General features: G+C 45.2%; 1 protein-coding gene across 5 annotated transcripts in view; it reads right to left on the bottom strand.

Annotated features, from left to right (window-relative positions):
- GLCCI1 (glucocorticoid induced 1) overlaps nt 1-21,239 on the bottom strand; it is a 400,242-nt gene that overhangs the window by 75,382 nt on the left and 303,621 nt on the right. Inside the window, exon 8 of one of the 5 annotated variants that reach the window (XR_014970042.1) lies at nt 11,385-11,551. The exons of the other annotated variants lie outside the window; for them this stretch is intronic. The gene's annotated coding sequence lies outside the window, so the exon portion shown is untranslated. The remainder of the gene's footprint in view (nt 1-11,384; nt 11,552-21,239) is intronic. 5 annotated transcript variants of the gene reach the window in all.

Below are 21,239 nucleotides of genomic sequence, written 5' to 3'. Positions count from 1 at the left end.
ACTCATTCACCCACCCCCAGTAATGTTACATGGTGTTTCAGGGGGGAGTCTGTTGAATTTGGGTTGCTCTGCATTTTACTCCCATGTGCGCCGGGTGTTAATGGTATCGCTTGTGGTGACTTAACTCTTTTAAGGTTGACTTAATCCTTTTGAAAACACTGCAAAAAGTTTTGTCTCTTAATTTGTCTTTGCCCGGCGTCATTTGTTTTCAGGATACAAAAGACCCATTGTTCTTTCGATGGTTCCATAATAACTCCTTTTTGCACATAAAAGTTGCTAAAGCAGCCTTCATATGATTTCTTATACATGGTTAATTTCGCCCCAGCAGCTAAACAATCAACTATGACAGTGGTGTTTCAAGGCTTGCTGTCCTGTGACGAGGAGGCTGAGGCTTGGCCAGGCCCTGCTGTGTTCTGCAAAAATACTGTTTTCAAAGGCATTATGAAGTCGTCCCGAGTTAGTTCCTGAACTTATAATATCATATACCGGTAAAACGCATCTGTTGGGGAGTTTGATGGAAGTGAACGTTATCAATATCAGTAGCAACATTTAGAGCGCCATGCTCGCTTTCACTTTCCGAGCAGCTGGGACAATGGAGGCTGCTTCTTTGAATAGGTCTCGCATTTAAAAGAGTTTGAGTTATTGGCATTGTAAACGCCTTTTATTTAATGGTTAATTAGCAAAACAGATAAATAAAAGGCATTGTCATTTACAATGCCAATAGCTTAAACTCTTGCAAATGCGAGACCTATTGCATTGCAAATGCTTGTTTGTTTTTCTATGCAAGATGTTGTAAAGGAAAAGATCGTACACAGACATGAGCGTCGTGCTCCCCGTCTCACAGGATTCAGACGCCATCTTACTTCTGAGGACCAACTAGGCCAAAAACATTGACGTTGCTTATGTTCCCATCTGAAGGGGGCCTGGCTTGACAGCTCAGGCTAGACGTACCTCTTGAAGAAGAAGTTAGTCTGATTTACATATGGCTGGGACCTGTCAAGAATGGCCTAGTGGGAATGCAGCAGGAGTAACTACCATAGGCTGAGATTATTTCAAGCATTCGACCCATCACTATGGAGACACAATGGCAAGTACTGACTCCTCCTAGTAGCATCCGGTACTGGCAGAGTTGGTTTTCCATCATGAACCAAGATATTTCCTATACTCCTCTAAGACAGGCACATGAAATTGTGTATATTGAAAATCAGAGCATCCAGTCGCTGCTCTGTATAGTTGCCAAAACCTAGGCAAGATTCAGCATCTTGAATCTCTGCAGTGGGCGGTACTGGTCAAAAATATGCAGATACAGGATGAGGCACAGCTTCCCTTCTTCTTCAGTTACAAGGAAAAAGTGTGAGGAGTAACCCTGCGTCCTAGTATAGAGGCAGAACCAGCAGAATTGGTTTGCAAGGGATGAAACTATACGCCCTGCAAAAGCTTTCGAGATGCGGACTGTGAAAAGAGTGGCTTGGATGAAGAAGCTGGGGAAGCTGAAAAACACCTCTTCGTCGCCTCCAATAGTACATAAGCATCTTTGGTTACCTTCATCCAGTGGTATTAATCGTGGGAAAGCTTTCCAGGCCACACGTGTGGAGAAGGTTCCCTGAGATGATGATGGGAAGGGCAGCGGGTCTGAGAAGAAGTCACTGGGACTTGACAGACTCACTTAAGGCTGTGAGGGTAGGCTTGCCTTAAAGAAACACATTTTTACCTGTCTGTATCCAGAGGACGGTCCAGCTGAAGCCTTGAGATAAACATGTTGAAGAATGTTGAAAAAACTGGAACACCCTTTCGTACCTGGAATAGCGGAGGAAATCTGATGAGTATCACTTGGATACCATTCTAGGATTAAGACAAGACCATGAAAGTCTGTGCTATTGGCAGATTCATCTATTCTGGGATCAAACAAGTTCTTCACATGAAAAGGGAAACCAATGTCTTTTTTTCTGGGGCTCTAGCTTCAATTTCTCCACAAGGACCTGAACTGTGCAGCTATGAACTGAGGTCCTTGGATACCGACAGTTTCAGCTCTAGGACTGCTTTGCCCAGGTTGAGCAATTGTTGGGAAACTGTTAGAAAAACATGTAAATGGAGTGCGGACAGAGTTTTTAGAAACAAACCAATTACTCCATCCAACACAGATGGAATTCCGCGCTCAGCACAGAATTAGCACTCCTGGCAGTTGTTGAGGATCTTAAAATGAAGCTGGATCAGGAAAGCCCAGCCGCTATACTACTTCTTGACCTTAGCGCAGCATTCGACGCGGTGGACCACCGTACTTCGAGAAATAGACTGCTGGACTTCGGCGTCCAAGATAAAACCATGCAGTGGCTGGCATCTTTTCAGGAAGGTAGAACTTTCCAAGTCATGGAAACTAACCTCCTCTCTAAGACGATGCCTCTGACTTGCAGGGTGCCTCAGGGCTCCGCGCTGAGTCCCACACTGTTTAATGTCTACATGGGAACACTAGTGCAGATAGCGCAAAAGTTTGATGTCTCCATGATATCCTACGCTGATGACACTCAGTTGGTGATCTCCCTAGATCCCAGATCCAAAGCTGACTCAGATAGCTTAGCACCCTGCATGGAAAGGGTTGTGGATTGAATGACGAACAGCTGCCAAAAGCTGAATGGGGATAAAAAGGAGCGGATGGTCCGCAGGAACGAGGCAATTCCCAGGCTGCTGATCAGCTGGCCCAATTGCCTAGGTAGCCCACCTACTCCTAAGGGGACTATAAAAAATCTTGGTTACTGGCTCGACAAGGATCTAACAATGTTGATCCAAGCCAAGAAACTAGCAAGCACATGTTTTTGTCTACTTCGAATGCTCCACAAAGTCCTAGAGCATACCCCAATGCACTTAAGAAAGACAGTAGTCCATTCCTTGGTTACATCACGTTTGGCCTATCAAAATTCACTCTACCTAGGGGCACCAAAATATGTTACTAATAGACTTCAAGTGGTCCAGAACACTGCAGCAAGGCTGCTGTACAAGGTCCCAATCCATTAATCTGCCAGGAAGCATCTAAAAACGGTTCACTGGCTCCTGATTAAGGCCAGAATTAAGTTCAAGGCACTCTTTATGACCTACAGAGCGCTCCGCTCCGCTCCTTCCCTGAAAGTCTCGGGGGGATTCGCCAAGCGGGGGCTGAGAAAAAGGGAGGGGGCCCAAAACCAGTTTTCCCCATGCATTTTTCCATAGGACCTTTAGTCCAAGCTACAGCCCGAACGGCTGAACAGAATTACTTGAAATTTGGCAGAGAGGTAGTCCTCGGGTCAGGGATGTGCCTTTTGCAGGTCTGGTGTAAATCTGTTCAGTATTTCCTGAGAAAATAGCATTTAAAAGCATATATATATCTATAAGCGCGCACCGTGCGCCTACGGTAAAACTTACCGTACGCGCACGCTGCCGTGCGCGAGCGCGATTCTGATTGGTTGTTAGATCTTAGTAAACATTCGAATCGGTCGAAACCAGGAAGTGTCGGCCGTCATTTTGTCTCTCGCAGTCTGAGGGGGTGAAAAACAAAGGTGGAGAACGTGAAAAGGGGGCAGGGTGGACAGTTCCTGACCCCCTAGCCTTTGTCAGGGGGTCCCAGAAGGACCCCCAAGGACCAAAATTTCCTTTAAGTTTTTTGCAGAAAATCGCGGAGTACGCTTTGCGTGCGCGTACGGTAGAAACTGAAAAATCCCGTGAACTGCGTAACGTGGGCGCGCAGTGCATGAAGTGCACCGTGCGCGTACGGTACGCGCACGGTGAAAAACCTTAAAAAAAATAAAAGTACATAACTTAGCATTTAAAAAAACGTACAAATTCACTGAAAAAACCATAGGTTTCACACACGTTATAGTTAGGAATTAGCATTTAAAAAACCTTGCAAATTCACTTAAAAAACCATAGGTTTCACACATGTTATAGTTAGCTGGACATTTCACTCGTGAAAAACCATTGAAATTCTCCGTTATAGTTAGTGCAGGCAACTATAACTCACGCGACCGCAATCCTCTGCTGATGACGTCAGATATTACATCACTGATGACATATGTGTCTTTCTGAAAAAAAAATATTTGTAATATATGTATAGCTAGAAATTAATGGAAGAAGACATGGGTAAATAAGTGTCTAAATACAGTGATGTAATATCTGACGTCATCAGCAGAGGATTGCGGTCGCGTGAGTTATAGTTGCCTGCACTAACTATAACGGGGGAATTTCAATGGTTTTTCACGAGTGAAATGTCCAGCTAACTATAACGTGTGTGAAACCTATGGTTTTGTCAGTGAATATATATATATATATATATATATATATATATATATATATATATATATATATATATATATATATATATATATATCTAAAGAATGAAGAGCCTCAAGAGGACACTCCAGTAAAAACATGAGGGCTAAACGTAGATACCACAGCAAATGTACAGAGGGCTTAGGTGTGAAAGTGCTAACTTAATCCTTCTGAAAAAGGGAATCCAAGGGTGTTTGGCAAACATATGCAGGTGTATGAACAACAGCCAAAATAGCAGTCAAGTACCAGAATTGACAATAAAATGGTCTATAGACAGAAAATGGAACTCCCAAATCCTTATCACAGGTAAGAAAAAAGGAGAACGCACCAGTAAAGAGTTCAATTGTCATCCATCAGCAAACAAGCTGCCCATGGAGGACTACCTCGTGGAAGGCAAGCCTATATTTATTCGACAATGATGGTAATTCTAGGCATCCTGTGGACCTCCCTGCCCTAATGTCATATTTTTCTGGTATATTATCATCAAATCTTGGTATATTGTAGAAATCAATAGCCTTAGCCAGGCTTTGAAAGCATCCTACACCACATGAATAGGGGCTGAGGTTAAATTCCACCTGAAGAAGTCGATTGCTCCCTCCTCTATCACATTCATAAATCCTGCTTGCAGAAGTAGCCTTCTATTTAATGTCCATCTTCTTAATACAGGACGTGAGAGTAGTTTTAATTTTAAACGTATGGCCACATGGTCAGAAATATGCATAAGCTGATATTCAATATCCATAACTTTCTGCTTTTGTGACCTTCAGAAACAAATAATATAACCTAGAATAGTGTGTGTTGTTCTTACTAAAAAAGGAATAGATTCTAGTCTTGCCTTTTACCTTGCGCCACACATCATATATAATCAAATTGTCTAACATGGACAACAAACAAGCCTTGACTTTTGGTGAATTAATTTGAGTGCGGACTAATGACCTATCTAAGGTATTATTAAATAAAATATTGAAATCACCTCCCAGAATCAATAGGGCCTCAAAATCAAACAGGCAGGTGAACTGATCCTTCAATACTGTAACATCGTCCACATTCGGGCCATAATAACTGGCTGCGGTATACAGAGTCTGCTCAGCCTTAATCTCCGCAACTATCCAGCGCCCTCCTTCATCCACCTAATACCTCCATAGCTTTACCACAGAGTTCACTTTTATAATTATAGCAACTCCTTTGGTACAGTGTTGCTGATCAGTGACTGCCACATTCTCTATCCACCTATGTTTTGCAAAAAGCTCTATGCTTTCAGATAGTAACAAATGAGTCTCCTTTAGCATGAGGACCTTAGCTTGACTTTCTTTCAAGTGTTGAATGTCTAAATGTTGTCGTCTCCTAACTCTTAATCCATTCACATTCCAAATGAGAATATCGAGGAACTCAGCCCCCCAACTCCCCCCCCCCAAATCTCTCTCCTGAGGCTTCCGTATTAGACATGCTGTTTACTTTAAAGAAAGATTTGAGGAAGGGAGTTACTCTAGAGCCTTTTGAGGCAGACTTATTTATTTTCTCCTTTAAGCAGTGTCTTTCTTATGAGAGGTTAAGTTAAGAGGGCTCTAAGCTTTGAGATCGGTGGATTCTAGTAGCTGCTTGTCCTTACCTCTATTAGGGCCAGTCTCTAGTTCTTTTGAAAGGAAGAAGCAAGATCTAAGCTAATATCTTTTCCCCAAATCATGCTCCTTAGCGGTCCACTCTGCCACTGCCAGCTCTCTTTGTGCTGGTGTTAAGGCACCCCCCCTTTGACCACCTTACCCTCTGAGCAGGGATTTGCCGGTTCCATAAGATCAGGCGTTGCTATATTTTTTCGGCATTCTCTCTTCCCCAAACTTGGTATATTCAACTGGAAGGGGAACAAAGCAGCCTCCCTTTTCCCTGCACCGCTGTTGTCTTGCTGCTCTTTTCCCAAACACCACGTTAGATGCAGACCAACCACCACCTTTGCACGGACAAGCATTGCTAGTAATGGCTCTGCCTCCAGCGCCCCCCAGGGACTCGCACTCGCCGCCGTGAACCAGTGACGACTGGGACGGCCACACACCAAGGAGTTGGCCTCAAAGACCAGAAGGCGCCGGAGCCCTCACTCGATCCGGCTCGCTCTATGCCCCAGGACAGCAGGCAGGTAAGCACTCTTCTGGGACCCTGGGTGGAATTTTGACCAACTCTGCTAGCTGGCCACTATGTTCCCTACACCCTGATAGGATCAATAGATCTTGCTTCTACCCAGGGAGCTTCCCTCGTAATTGTAACACTCGACGCCGCTAAGGCTTTTGACCATGTGATTTGGAAATACCAGCGAGGCATATTAAAGGCGTTTAGTATCAGCAAGCATTCAGGAATCTCGGGGGAGGAAATTTAGTTAATGGGTCCCTAACAGCTGGGGTAATGATAGGATGAGGTACTAGACAGGGCTGCACTCTGTCACCCATACTCTTTGATCTCTATATTGAAGCCCTGGAGCAAAGCTTAAGACAGAACAGTGAAATTAGCCCTTTCAGCATGGGAGCTTTTTCTAGATTGCTCTATACGCGGATGATCTGATTTAGCACACCGACGATATAAGCCAATCTCTTCCGAATTAGATGGCAGAGGTGAGTGCGTTGGGTGGGCTGTCAGGCTATGAGCTATGTTTGCCATAAGTTGGCAGGGTATGCTCAGACGTGAGTCCCTTGCTCACTTTGCCACTGGATTCAAGCAAGCCTGGCTGAAGACGGCTGAAATGCCAGAAACCGGTCCTAGGAAGCTTGTTTCCGGTCCAGGGAAGACATGGCTTGGCAGTTCGGGCTGGACTGTTCCAAAGAGACACAGGGTCAGACTGATTTGCATATGGCCATGTCTGAACTGGAGTGGCAGAGTGGGCTAAAGAACAGTGATGGATCAAACCCAGATCTGTTGACTGGGTGTGAGTGTTTGATTGGTTCAGATGCTCCGTCCATCACCACCCCCTTTTGTATGAGCTAAACAGCAGCAAAACAGAGGTGATGGCATGGAACCAGGATGATGGTGGCATAAGATTTTCAAAGGAATTGAGATACCTGGGGATAACAATTTTACAGGACCCAGAGGAGATCCCCAGGGTGAATTTAGCGCAATTTTTCAAGGAAGTAGAAAAAATACTAAAGAAGTGGCATAATCTTCCTCTCACCCTGTATGGCCGGGTCAACTTGGTTAAGATATCTATTTTACCCAAGTTCTCCTATTTATTTGATAATATTCCATTAGGATTTGATAAGAAAATCCTCTCAAGAATAAAAGTTAGAATCAACTCCTTTATTTGGGCTGGAAAAGGGGTAAGGCTTTCATGGAAGAAGCTAAGAAGAAAGCTTGAAAGTAGTGGGCTGGGGATCCCCGACTTTCAACTTTATTGCTGGGCATGCCAGATGAAGAATAATAGAATGCTCCTACTCCAGCCGGATAACACCCTTGTGGGCTGTAAGTATTGTGCTATGCTGGTTGATACATCGGAGGTGGGTTTCATGTACAAATTCAGGTCTCCGAAATTCTTTAAGAAAATCAGACTGAACAGACTGAAAGTTCTGAAGGCTGCAGTGAATGGCACCAGTATGGGACTCTCTTGGAACTCCAGAGTGTTAACTGGACTGTCTAACAATACCCCTGAAAAACTGTGGAATAACAAGCTGGGGGGGGGGGCGGGGGGGGGTGATGGTGGAGAGGGTATGTGCGGATCATGGGATGTATGGAAGGATTTAACCAATGGCAGGCTTTACAGATTTAAGTTCTATCAAGTATCTGGTTGGGTTAGGGAGATGCAGTGGTCCACCCAAGAAGAAAATCCCATGGCAAATGACCTATAGGAGTCACGACCAAGAAAGAAGGAGGTGGCTCTTTGGTATGGGTACTTGGATGCAGCAGAAGAAGAGAACATGAGGTCCCTGTATCTAGTGTGGGAAGGTCACTCGCCAACTGATGAGCTGGAGGCACTATGGCAAGTATCCTTAAGAACACTTTATGCTATAATCAAGTCCCCCGCATTAAGAAGGATTCACTTCTTTATCCTGCACAGAATTTACTGAGCCCCATAAAAATTGGCTGAGAGAAGAGGCGGTGGAGAGGCTAAGTGTAAAAGATGCAGAGCCAGAGAAGCAGACGATATTCATGTGTTTGCTAATTGTCCGGCACTGGAGGAATATTGGAGGAAAGTGGGTAAGACAATATCCGACGTTGTGGGTGTGGAAATAAAGGTAAGACCCATTTTAATTGTGTTCGGTATACAGCCTGGATCCGGTTTGATGGGCCTTTCTAGGCTCCAAAAAGAGACAATATTCTATTTAGTCCTCCTGGAAAGAAGGGAGATATGCAAGAGGTGGTGTCATGCCACAGCTCCTAACTGGATAGTGTAGTGGAACTCTGTACGATATTATAGGGATCTGGATCATAAGATGAATTTTAATAAAAGGAAGGCTGAACACGGGTTAATTTAGAATTTACTGGACACTAACAAAACAGCATGATGTCCTAGGATTAAACCTCTTGATCAGCTTATGGTTTGTGGCGCTGGGGGTTACTTGGCGCATACATCGATTGAGAATAGAACCCCGATACAAGCACATGGGTCAGTTGAGATCAGGAGGGCACTTGCTTGTAATAATTCCTAACCTGGGTTCGCCCTTGTATCAAGCTTGTCCCGGCATAATGTTGGCAATTCTTTGCATACGTCTGAAGATGAACAATTTTCACTCAACAGAAAAAACATTGAAGGAGGATGAACACTGATAAACTTCTGAATGTCCCTGAATGCAAGAAAGCCTGTAAAAAACTATAAGCCAAAGCATTCTCTTTGGGCAATCCTCCACACAAGAAGTCTGGTTTATGGACCATTAACCTACAAAAAGATCGCAAAGGGCATTGGTTTGTGTGAAACCACACCAGATATCTAGTGCCATTCTGGTGGAATGCCTTGCACACAGCCATGCATCTCAGTTAACTCAGCCCTGTCACCTAACCAGCTGGGAGACTGAGAATATGTGTATGAGATGCTAGCATGAGCAATGCTGGAATGGGAAAGAAGAGTGGCAAGTAAACCAGAATTTGAAAAAGTCACTGCTGAAAAGAGGACGTAGGCCAACCAAGAGACAAGCATGGTGAATAAATGGCACAAAATGTATCAAGTTCACATGCTGAACCGAAAGAAACCCCACTCCCTCATCTTTGACACATTTAAGGCCACTGCCGGATTAATTTTGTCAATGCACTCCACTCCACCCATCTCCAACCCCCGGCTGCGCTGAATGTTAGTAACCTAGCAGCTCCCAGCTGAGAACCACGACATTAAGGCCTTTATGTGTGTAGTGTACAATCAATAAGGTAGTGAGTCATCAGCAGTCCCTAGGGCATCATCGTTTTAAACATTTTACTTTCAACAAATGACACTCCAGAAAGCCCATTTTCTAACACCGTCTTTTTAATCTTTGCATCTTTGGTGCTGAATTCCACCCAACCAACAACTGAAATAAGCAAAAGTTAATTCAACAGTGCTGGGAAAGCTGCTACCCGGTTTTAGTGTCATCCCACGCTTCTTGAAGGACCACTTCAAAAGACAATCACTCCAACCACAAAAACATAATTGAATCCAACATCGCCACCTTCCAAGAACGCCCCTGAAACTCCCACTAGCACAAATACCTTGAAGGGAAACCTTCGGCACTGGACTTATTTTTCACAATGGGTAAGGGGAAAGGTCAATCGACTCCATTTTATTATTAGAAAGATAACTATTTTAAAAGTAAATGCAATAAATAATATTGTGGTAAAACATAGAGGTTCTTAATGCCGCCTTAACCCCTTGCATGCCCGCCCCTTTCCCCGCCCAGTGCCGCGCTTTGTATTAGCGGGCGGAGTTCATGACGAGCTGGACTCGTCATGGGCACAGCGCCACCGCAGCCCATGACGAGTCCAGCTCGTCATGGGCACTGAAGGGGTTAATGTTTACCCAGAACCACATAGTCCATCTACTCTGCAGGCTTAAACACAACTTGAACCCTGAATCCCCATAACAACTGGTCCCTGTTAAAATGTCTTGCAGCTTAGCTCCTCTCTCAAAGGCATTCAAATCCATGGCTCCTATAGCTGAGGCACAAACCTACTTCTATTAATGCCTGGCTGCAGCACTGTCCATTAATCCCACAAAGAAAGAGGAATATCAACTGGGCCATGGTGTCATCTGATAGCCATTAAAAATGTCATTGGCCACCAGGTCTTAGCAACCCCATAGCCTCAAACACCTTGAAGCATCTGATAACGCAAAAGCTTCATGCTAGTGGAGAGGCTGGATACAAAGCCACTCTAAAATGCATTTCTGTCCTAATAACAGTAACTAAAAAAAACGTAATCCATAGATAAAGACCTTGTTAAAATATTAAGTGCCACATCATCTGATAATATCTCACAAGAGATCACAAACAGTGTAGCAGAGAGGACCCCGAGAGATGACATTATCAGGCCAATCCAGGAAAATCAGTAATACTCTGTTCACAGTACACAAAGGTGGATGTTTTGCTGTCGGAGGATCCCTCGGTTTAATACTTGTACACAATTATCATATCCATGGGTGCACTTCTACGAGCTCTCGAATCATGTACACATCCCCACAAGATGTTGCAGACCAGTAAGCGTTAGACGCCCATATGTTTTACCACTGTGTTCTAATTCATACAAAAACAACTAAAATGAACTATGCAGAAGTTGAATAGCCTTAAAACCAGCAAGCTCATCTGTCCCAGATTGACCAGTAGCTTCAGGTGGTAACTAGGGCCAGGATTATTTAATGAGAACCACAGCTCTCTCAAAAGCTGTAACTCCTAAAATTTTCACGGAGTCAGACCTAAGATCCCCTTGACAAGCAGGGAGTAATGGGAGGGAAGTCTCTTCATTGAGTACACCAATAAATCTCTCGCCTGGGGAAGTAAGCTTAAAGAAGACACACCAAGCTGCAGAAGATCTACGAATCATGCTTTGTGGAGTATTACTGGCGTCGTCAATATCAAACATACCTTCTACTGCCTGACATAAATCAGAACCCTGGGAATCATCACAAAAAGAGGAAGGTGTAATTTAACTCCTACCTCCAACGTTGTAGTAATGCATCTCCACTGCTTCAGGGTCTGGCGTCTTAAGAAAATTCCCTTCTTTTTCTATTCAACAAAGATGCAACTTAACTGGTCCAACAAAAAATCCCAGATGTTTTGTAGTCTCCTCACAATGCTCATGATTAGTATCCAATTGATGTGATCTACCAAAGAGAAGAAATTCTAATGTGCCATGTTTTTTTCTCTGCTCTAGCAGACATCCTGCCACCACTGAAATTAGCTAACAAGTAAAAAATGCTTCATCATATCAGCAACGATTTTGTAAGTTATTCAGTCACAAAAATAGCTTCATCCACACTTCCTGGAGAGATCCACCATCCTTGTGCACAATAACCTTCACTGAAATGCTGAGCCTTGACCAGCCGAAAAGGCTGTATAATGCAAAGGACTGGCAACAATAGCTTCAATTGATGACAAGAGAAACCCCTCAATCCTAACATGCTCCCATGCAATTCTGTCCTGCATATTCTTGCTTGCAAGCTTCAGGAATGCATGCAGCGAGACCACCGTGAACCTCAAACACACTATGCTTTGGACCAGGTTCTTTGTGGATTCATCCCAGTTGATGCCACATCCTAAACCTTGGATCAAATCATTCACCGTTTACAACCCACTCACCAGAGTGTTTTGCTCCAAGGCCATAAAAATCATGATGTCCAGACGTATAATTATCAGAATGCATGTACCTCTCAAAGAGCCTGCTGCTCATTTGAGCAGAGTTGTATATCACAAATGGCAGCAAGAATGGCACTTTGGAGAACTACCAAATCTGCCTGCTAGTTCATGCTGGAGTCTATTGGAGCAGCCATGACTGATATGCAGATCGACACTCTGTCTAGAGTGGCATAGTAGGTAAAAAATGATGGACTGGATGTGGCTCTGAAACTGTCAGTGGGTGAAATTAATTCAATCATTCCTTCCATCACTTAGTTTTTTTTTTTTGTTGCAATAGATTCCACCAGTGAATTGCAGAAATGTCTGGTGGGAGCTGCTTAACTAAGAACCAATATGCCTGCTTCTACCAAATCCAGGCACACCAACAAGTCTCCAATTGATTTGTTGAAGGGAAAAAAAGAGGATGGATGCACTGTCTTAAAATACAGGTACTCCATCAGCCATCAAATGTTTGCAAGTTAATCACTTTTTTAATCTAGTACATTGCTTTGAAAATTCATTGCTTCAGGTAAAGGTCAACACTATTGCTTCTTTCAAATTCACTTCAGTTCCCTCACTTCCTCATCCTGTAACAAGGGGCTCGATTGGGACAGGATGACTGTCTTACTAGGGATTAACCAAAACTCTAGGCAACGCCACTGTACTGAATGTACAGCACCCAAGTGTGTTGTAAAATCTTATAAAACTTGTCCAGGGGCAGAGAAATTCACACAACCGCATGTCAGCACACATCTGCTCTGCCACCTCTGCCTCAGTTTCTGCCTCAGTTTCCGGCCGTTTATGAGAAGAACATGCTGTCCCGCTATTAGAAAGTTAAGGATCTGACTTGCAACCTTGCTGAGAAGGATGACCCCTTGCCAAACAAGCAGCCGACCCTCTCATCAACCTTGCTTAGGAAAATCTTCTTTTGGGAAGTCAGCCTTTTCAAGTGCTGCATAAGTCCCACAATTTAAGCCATCTCCTTTGTAAAGGAATACCAAAAGAGGTTGTCATGGACTATGAAACCTACCTTTATAAGGGCCTAATCCCACAGCCTTGGGTCAATTTTCAAAAGGAACCCATTTCTCCTCACTGGAAACGTGGCACAGATGGCATTACTAAGAAAGTATAAAGCTTGCTGCGCCTACCTAGTGAGGATTGATGAGCTCTCAGTCTAGACTGACTCCTGGCTTCCTCCAACAATGCTAATATCTTACTGAGTGGTCCTGTCAGTGCTTCGTTTCCGATCTTATTTGAATTTTGAAAGTCAAGAGGTGCAGGTCCACCTCTGGAGTCTAGGTAATTCTCCTTTAAATTTCATTTCTTGGGCTCTCTACTGCTTTGTGCCTCTTTATCAAGCAGATTGTGTAAGTGCCTCCTCACAAAGTAAGCCACCTTCAATAAAGCTGTCCACTCTAGGGGGTGTCAAGAATCATGGCCGGTTCGAACCTAGGATCCGCCCCTTCAGTGTCCTCTTTATCAACTGGGGTATCAGACTTAGGTGCTGGAGAAGACTCCTTAGCTAATCTCTCTGTTCTGAGCAACTCCTCCCACCTGTACCTGTTTTGGTAGCAGGATCGTGTTTGAGAAGGGTTGTCCAGTATCTTCAATAGTGTCACAGGACAGAAGACCAGCATCAATGCTGTTGCACTTTTTTTACTCCTACAGGAGAGGTTTCCAAGAGCAGCCAATAACTGTTCTCACAAATTCTCTTGCAGGTTTGCGAAGTGATTTAATGGTTTTGCTATGATTGGGTAAATCCCCACCCTCTCAGATCCCATGTAATTTGCCTTTCACAGCCCTCATACAGAGTCACCAGCAGGTCAGGAGGGGGCCATGGGACTGGCACTACTGCCAGGCAGGGTCACTTTGTGCACCATCCCCACTGAAAGATGGTCCAATCACTGCTAACTAGGCCTCAGATATTGTTCTGGGCACAGAGTTATTCATAGATGTACCAGCCCTTAGAGGTTTGTGCCAGGTGTGCACCCAGACATTGGGACCATTCCTTCCCTTTATCCATTAAAATGGGTGTGCTCTTATCAACATAGTAAGAGGATGGTAACGGAGTTCATGAAAATACCCCTGTTGGCTATGAGCCCTTGCACTGTTACTTGATAAAGCAGCAACACAGTCGCTGGCCACCTGCACCACAAGTGCTAGCAATTCTGCAAGAAATCAGTTTTTTCTCCACGGCTTATGAAGAGCCCAGCAGCACATTCAGACTCAAGTGAGTCCACGTTGCACCAGACATTCAACTTGCAAGGAATCCCAGAAGCTCTCCACGCCTCTTCCTGGAAACACCTGTGTCTGATTTTCACACTAAGCGCCTGAAAACAACAGCCTAGCTCACCTTGTGAAGACCAACAGCCAGTGCTAGAGGGCAATCAAAGCATCTGAAAATCTCCCAACTCCTTTCACTGATGCTGCCGGTCCGGAACGGACGGGTTTGTGGGCCTCTCTCAAAGCTAGCCCCAGTCGAATCTCACCATTGTGGACTAGGTAACGCATACCCTCCCCTCCCCTCCCCTCCCGCCCCCGCCACACACACACTCTTGCACGTGCTGTGGCGCTTTCTACCCAAGTTGTCCACCAAAGTAAAAACAAAACAAAAAAATAAAATGTATAAAGAACAAGCAAAACACCAGTATCAAGAAAACAATGATACCACACAATTAATAAATCAATTCCCTTAGCACTTGCAAAATATAGAGAAAATCCTGCTCAACAAAATAGGAGCAGTGAAAAGACAAGTGCATATCTGTGGGTGGAGCAGCAAATAAAGAGATGGAGTTTAAATACATTATGTTACTTAACTTTGAAACCATTCTTTCTGGTGGATACACTAACCACAGATTCCTAACCTTCTGAGTATTCCTCCGGAGTCAGGCTGAATCCAGAAACTTTTCGGTAGTATACCTGCAAGCCAATAGGTGGCATTGTGCTGTTGTTCGCTGATGTCGTTCCACTGCGGACGTGATGTGTGGGCCACATGTAAGCGCCACCCATGGGCTCCGACATCAGTTGTTTTCTTAGGCCAGCCGCAGACCCTGGCGCAGAGCCGAACAGCGTATTTGCTTTGACCAGTGTGCAGATCTCTAGACTTGGGACCTTATTAAATGGAATAAGCCCAGTTCACAAAACAGGAATGATGGGAGGGTTGGTGAGGAACCCGCAATTATCCACTAGAAAGACCATTACTGATGGTAACTTTTTCATTTGAAGGGAGCTACTAACCGCAGATTCCTCCCCTTCTGAAATAGATACCAAAGCAGTGCGTACCAGGTGGTGAACTGGCTCAGACCAAAAAGTCTTGCAGGGCAACACGGAAAAGTGCCCTCCCTTCTCTACAGACCTGCCCTTCTGGTAGAGAGTAGTGCTTTGTGAACATCTGAAGTTATGCCCAAGTAGCACCCTGACAGATGTCCAGAATAAGCCCACTGCTTTACAAGGCAGTAACAACAGCTTTGGCTCTGGTGAAATGAGCCTGCAAACCTTCTGGGGTATGATTCTTAGCTAGTGGTTCAGATGGTCCTTTTCTGCACTGCCTTGTCCTTCTTTGCACAAGCAAATCCAATAAAGCTGACCGTTCAAACAAATATCCTTAGAATGATCAATGTAAAAGCTGTGGGCTCTTCTCGGATCTAGCTGATGAATGCCTCTTCCTCCTCAGAGGAGTGAGATGGAGCGAAGATTGCCGAGAAAGTGATGTTTTGTCCAATATGAAAAGGAGTGACCACTTTCAGAAGAAAGAAAACTCAATTTCTAAATACCAGCTTGTATGGAAAGATTGTCATATACAGAGCGTTGACAGCGAGGGATTGTAGCTCACTTACAAGCCGCGACAATGTTATAGCATTAAGAAAGACTGTCTTGGGAATGAGAAGCCACAATGGACACTTGAGCAGCGGGTCAAAGAAGGCACAAATTTGGAATGTGTGGACTAAATGCAGAATCCACTGGAGCATGATGAACGGTGTAGGAGGGAACAAATGGCAACCTTTCAAAACAAATGCATCACAAGTGATTTAAATAAAGAGGGCTGATCTGGCAACCTCAAATCAGCCGAAAGAGCAGAGAAGTAACCTTTAAATGTGCCCAAATCAAGCCATTGCTGTGCTTTGGACAATACTAAAAGCAAAACTTCGAATAGCTTGCCCTGAAACAGGTTAATCGGCAGAGTACCGCACCAAGCCACAAACCTGTCCAATGCCAGGCATATACTGATTTCATGAAGGGACGCCTGGCTACCAAAGTCACATCAACAAATTCAGGAGGGAGGTCGAATGTAACCATCTGTCGCAGCTCAATCTCCAAGCATAGAGATGAAAATGTGAATGCCTGGATGCAGGACCCTGCCCTGCCGTTACGGCAGAAGTACCTCCTGAAGCAGCAGTCCAATCGGAGGACAAAGGCTCATGCCCAGGAGTTCGGGCTACAACACTCTCCTCACCCAAACCACTGCCATTAGAATGACATGGGTCCATAATTTGATAGTCTTCAAAACTCTGGGTAGGAAAGGTAGTTGCAGGAAGGCGTAAAGATATCGGACTTCCACTCAAGGCAGGATGATTCTCCATGAAATAGCCACCTTGGGAACGCACAGAAATGCCGACACTGAGCATTCTCTGTGATGGCAAACAGATCAAGCCAAAATTCTCCCCGTTCATGGAAGGCAACCTGCGCTACAGGTGTAGCTGGCATTCAAGATTCCCTAGGTGCTGACGGCTGAGTTCACCTGCCCTGGCATTTAAAGATCATGCCAGGTGGTGGGAAACCAGAAACATTCCCTGATGATCCAGTCAATTCCAGAGGCGTAGTGCCCCCTGACACTGAGTCCACAATCCTACCCCATCCTGCTTGTTGAAGATCAAAATGGTGGTGGTGTTGTCCATGAGCACCTGCACCAGTCTTCCTTTGATAGACGGTAGGAAGGCTTTCAACGCCAAGTGGATTGTCCACAACTCCAGTACATTGATGTGGAGCCAGGTCTCCACTGGAGAACCGATGTCTATAATCTCCACCTCTCCCAGACACCTCCCCAAATAAGAAGAGATGCATCCATCTTCACTCCTATATCTAAGTGGGCTAAGCAGAGGGGCATGCCGCTGACCCAACTGTGGTCCTGCCAACACCACTGCAGGTCTCTTGCAGTCTCCTCTGTAATCTGGACTTGATTAGATAGATCACCCTGGTGCTGTTCCTACTGAGACTGCAGATCCTACTGCAGAGCCTGAATATGCCATCTGACATGCTTCACCAGCAGGATGCAGGAGGGCCATAGCCCTAGCAGCCTCAGAGCCATCCCCACTGAGATCTAGGACAGAGAATGAATCTTTGGGATTACAGACCGAATGTTCTTGACTCTCCAGGGAAAGGCACGAAACTGTACCATGTCCAAATCAGCTCCTTTGAACGGGGGTGACTGTGAAGAGGTCAGGTGGGACTTCTGCATATTGATAGTGAGCCCCAATGATGCTAGAATGTTTACTGTAGTCTGGAGAAGGTTGACGACTGCCTGGGCCTAGCCTGACTTTAGGAACCTGTCATCTAGGTAAAGGAAGATACGAACACCTGACTTCCGAAGATGCGCTGCAAACACTACCACTTTTGTGAACACATGAGGCGCCATGGTCAGGCCAAAGGGAAGCACTGAAAATGCTCATGCCCCACTGTGAACTGTAGATAGAGCCTGTGGGTCTGCAGGAAAGGTATGTGGAAATAAGTGTCCGGCAGGTTCAACTCTACCATCTAGTCTCCAGGATCGAGAGCACAGAGGACCTGGACCAGGGTGAGCATTGTGAATTCGTCTTTTCACAGAAAGATGTTGAGCAAACAGGTCTATAATAGGATGGAAGTCTGCGTCCTTCTTTGATGCAAGAGAATTGCATAATTAGCAGCAAGTGCCTATTTCTGAAGCCGGGACCCCCTCTCTATAAATCCTGTGGAAAAAAGGACCTACACTTCCTCTTGCATATCAGAGAGATAGTAATCTGTCAACTGACTTCAGGGTGGTGGATGTGTGGCAGGGTGGAAGTAAATGGTATGGCTTAGCTCGATGGACTATTCACACGACCCACTTGTCCGAAGTGATTGCTTGCCACCCTAGGAAACAATGCTGGATCCTGCCTCCAACAGGTTGGCTCTGCGTCTGGAAGTACACACTAAAGCAGTTTTGCAGCTGTGGTAGCTAGAGGGCGGGGGGGATTGGCCTGCTGTCTACGCGGTATGTGTGATCCACGTTCTCAGCCTTGAAATGCTATATAGCCTGCTGGACAGTTTGCTTAGGCTGGTGCTAACTGTATTGGTAGCCCCTGCAATAGCCATGAAGGAGGCGAAACTGTTGGTTAAACTATAGCATTACAAAAGATAAGCTCAAAGAGTGAGCAGTGGCCCAATGCCGATTAGAGAATACCAGACCCCTTCAGAGAAGTTCGTAGACATCATACAGGCATGTCACTCAAGTGCCACACTGGAGCCTATTGCTTGGCCTATGCAGTCTGTAGTGTCCAGTTCACATCTAATGACCACTTTTGCCCCATAGCAGCCATCCTGGATGGCTTGTGAGAGTAGGTCACAAGTCCCTGGGAACAGTAGGAAACACCTGAGTGAAGGCACGTAAGAGTACCGGCCAAGCAAGCAGCTGGCGTTGACTGAGCACGGACAAAGGCTAGCGGATTAAAACATGGGCTTTCCAAAGGTTTCAATGCACTTGGATTCACCAAAAAGGTAGTGTGATGGGGAAACCGTTTGGGTTTATCTTGCTGGCAGACATCTGAACCACCAGACTTTCCGGCGTTGGATGTTGTGTCGAAAAGGTTGGGTCGCCTGGAGCAGGGAGAAGGCACTGAGCTATTTGCTTGTTTACCGGAGACCTGGAACATATCTCTGCCCATGCCCTAAGCAGGATATTCATCAGGGCCTCATTAAAAGGCAGAAGGGACTGTGTGTATCTGCCCAAGTTGCAGGACCTCGGTAAGAACATTTGTTTTCATCTCCAGGGTGGTTATTTGGAGGTTGCATCAGCATAGCAAAGATGGAATTTTCTGCAGTGGCAGGCCCAGTGGGTGGGATCAAACCAAAGTCAGGAGAAATGTCCAAACCACTGGCATCTTGCAGTTCCACATACCAACTAGCATCAGCATAGTGGAGTACTAGGTCGTCTGCATCATCCTATTGGTCACTGTCTGAATCCGTACAAAAAGGTTGTGGAGAACTTTGAAGCAAAGGTAACATGCCAGAGTCTAATCGGTTATCGAAAGGCTCCTGCCCATAGGATTTGGGGAACAGGCTTTGTCGAGGTAGAGACGCATTCAGCTCAGAGTCTGGAAATATAATCGGTTGTGAGTCCACCTCTAGCATTGACATCAGCATCTATTTTTTTTTTTTTTTTAAAACCTTTATTAATCGCAGTCACATCATTTTACAATGTACATTCACCAGCCAAAGTGTCGGGTCAGTGGGACAAAAGAAAACACATGTTTCCAGGTGGTAAGACACAGCCATTCAGCCGGCAACCCGGAGGTCCGGCGGCGATGTGCAGGCGAACATTTGTATAGGAATCAGGTGCGTACATTGTGAGAAGGTAGGCCCATGGTGTTTTTCTGTGTTTTGTTGCAGTGTGTCTGTAGCGCATTGCTAACAACAGAGGATGGCGCTGTGTTCCAGCCCACATGGCGGCTATTACGGCTGCCACCCAGGTTCTCAGCGAGGGTCGTACAAGTCACCGTGGTCACCCCCAAATGCCAAGGCCTCCGGGCAGCTTAGCACCAGCGTCATGGTCATAGTGTAGGCTGGAGCGCAACAAGGAGGTTTCGGTATAGCTCACTGTGACATATATGGCAGCGCATATATCCGAGTCCAGTGTGCGGCTTCGCAGTTCACAACTATGTGCGTGTTGTGTGGCGCGCATCCGTTGACATCAGCATCTATGCACAGAAATCGAGTGCAGGGTGTGGAGCCAAGACCTAAGTCTACATTGGTTTGATGGTTCCAGCTGATGTTAAGGGTGGACCCGGCTTCAGGATTCCAGTTGGATGTCTTCAAGGTTCCTTGGGGTCCGAAGGTATGCCAGAGGGAGTCAGTAGGGTTCCAAAGGAACGCAGCAAGAGTTCACAAATATCCTCTATATGCTGAGGTGTTGCAGATGGCCCAGGAAATTCGGGTTACCTCTGGACAAGAGTCGGAATTGGCTCCAAAGGAAATACTGCTCGGCAGCGAGATCGAAAGGCAGTTCAAGAGTGTTGGAAATGGCCAAGGCAAGCTTAAACATTGTGTTTTCTTGTGAGTTTTTTTTAAACTTATTTTATGACTGCAAACGTGACGAAGATCTGCCACAGGAAGAGGAAATGAGGACTTAATGGCCACAACATGGTGCCTTTTGGTGTTTGGTGACGTAAATCTTCGCCTCAGGGTCCCATATGACCTTAGGGTTCATTTGGGCGCAGCCACCGTAGGGCTTGGATTCATGTTCCGACCCCAAACACCAAAGACATACCTCATGGAGATCTGTCGCACACATTTGCTTGTGACAAGGCTTAGACCCTGTAAATGTGGGGTGACATTTCCCTTGCACACTGGTATCATGTGTTAGTGATGAACTTGGACAGAGTTGTCACAGAGACAAGGAGTAGCTCCGGATCCATGCCTGGTGTCCTGGAGAGGAAGGAACAGACAACAGTGAGCATGTGTGGTGTTTGTAAGTGGTCCTGCGCATCACTTCTGGAGAATATTGACATTGTATAGAGCCACACAAAGCCACTGTTGGTGAGCAGGGGTACTGCTGCGAAGTATGGTTTTATTTCACTGTTAGTTGGAAGATGTGATTTGCCGGACAGTAAACTACTGAACTAGGAGGTTATGGGAGCGTAGTTTGTTGTAGTTCATGCTCTGTGGGTTGTAGTAAAGACTGAGTAGCATAACAAGAGCCTTGTGTCTTGCCATACAATCAGAAGAATAAGTTTATTCAACAGAGGCAAATGGCACAGCTGCCATTTTTAAATATTGAAAAAATGCATCAGTACGTCTTAACACTGGTTGCGTTTTCATCTTTATTGCTGAAACAGGTTAGCAAAAACAACAAACATGCTATTTGTAGGTTATTTTTCATACAATTGCATACCAAAATAGTTACCCAACAAGCTACTGAAACAGAACTATTACGGCTAAAACTCGTAC

The sequence above is a fragment of the Triturus cristatus genome, chromosome 10 (assembly GCF_964204655.1).
Source record: "Triturus cristatus chromosome 10, aTriCri1.1, whole genome shotgun sequence".
Classification (NCBI taxonomy): Eukaryota; Metazoa; Chordata; class Amphibia; order Caudata; family Salamandridae; genus Triturus; species Triturus cristatus.
Note: the sequence above shows the minus strand (reverse complement) of the source record. Positions and strands in the feature narration are given on the sequence as shown.